The following is a 960-nucleotide window of genomic DNA, read 5'->3' as shown; positions in this document are numbered from 1 at the left end:
TGTGAATAATTTTTACTAGATTTAGATTAATTTAATTAGATTTATTTACTATATATATATATATATATAATAGCTTATGACTATCTAAAAATTTCTAGTAAAATAATTTTCTCTTTTGATTAAGTTTAACTAAAATTCTCCTTAATCCTGTCATAATAAAATACCAGTTATTTCAGTCAATTTTGTATAAAATTAAAATATTTTTATAAAAAATAAAATATCTTTATTTATAGTAAAAAGTAAGACTCTAATATTAATAAACGTATTATGTTATATTTTTTTTTTTGTTAATAAAGCAAGTCTTTGATCATTATTAGAATTTTTCTTTTGTATGTTTTTAAATTATTTAAAAATATTTTTGTTAATAATAAAATAAAATTTATTAATGTCAAAATAATTCGAATATATTTTTTGTAGTTTATCCTTTATCTAATTAATATATTAAAATTTAAATTCTATTTATTCGTATATAACATAATATATTGTTTTATTTATTAACAAACAATAAATAATAATCAATTTAATCCTTAATCTTTTCAATGTGAATTATATTGGTAATCTTTTTTCTCATTTTCTTTTTTATTTTACTATCGTGCGTAGTCGATCCCTTTTTCATTCTCATCTTATTTCCTAGTTAAATGCATGCCGAAGTCCACATCTACACCATGTTAACTATAGTGAGATAGAAATTGTAAAAAGTGGCTAACATAGCACAAAAAACAGAACTAATTCAAAAATAAAATTTCAGAGATTATAATAAATCAATTTTTTTTTTTTTGAGAAAAGAAAAAATTTGTGATGAAAACATCCTTTGCATCCTAACAAGATACAAACACGAATGCAAACAAGACGTTACGTGAGTGCTACACGTAGGGTGTGCACGCGCCTTCATTTCACAAACCCTTCTCCATTCACCACTCCCTCTTTCCTTCCCTCATCATCATTATATATTCATATTTT

Source organism: Arachis ipaensis, chromosome B08, assembly GCF_000816755.2.
Source record: "Arachis ipaensis cultivar K30076 chromosome B08, Araip1.1, whole genome shotgun sequence".
NCBI classification, from domain to species: domain Eukaryota; kingdom Viridiplantae; phylum Streptophyta; class Magnoliopsida; order Fabales; family Fabaceae; genus Arachis; species Arachis ipaensis.
This window is presented reverse-complemented; position numbering follows the sequence as displayed.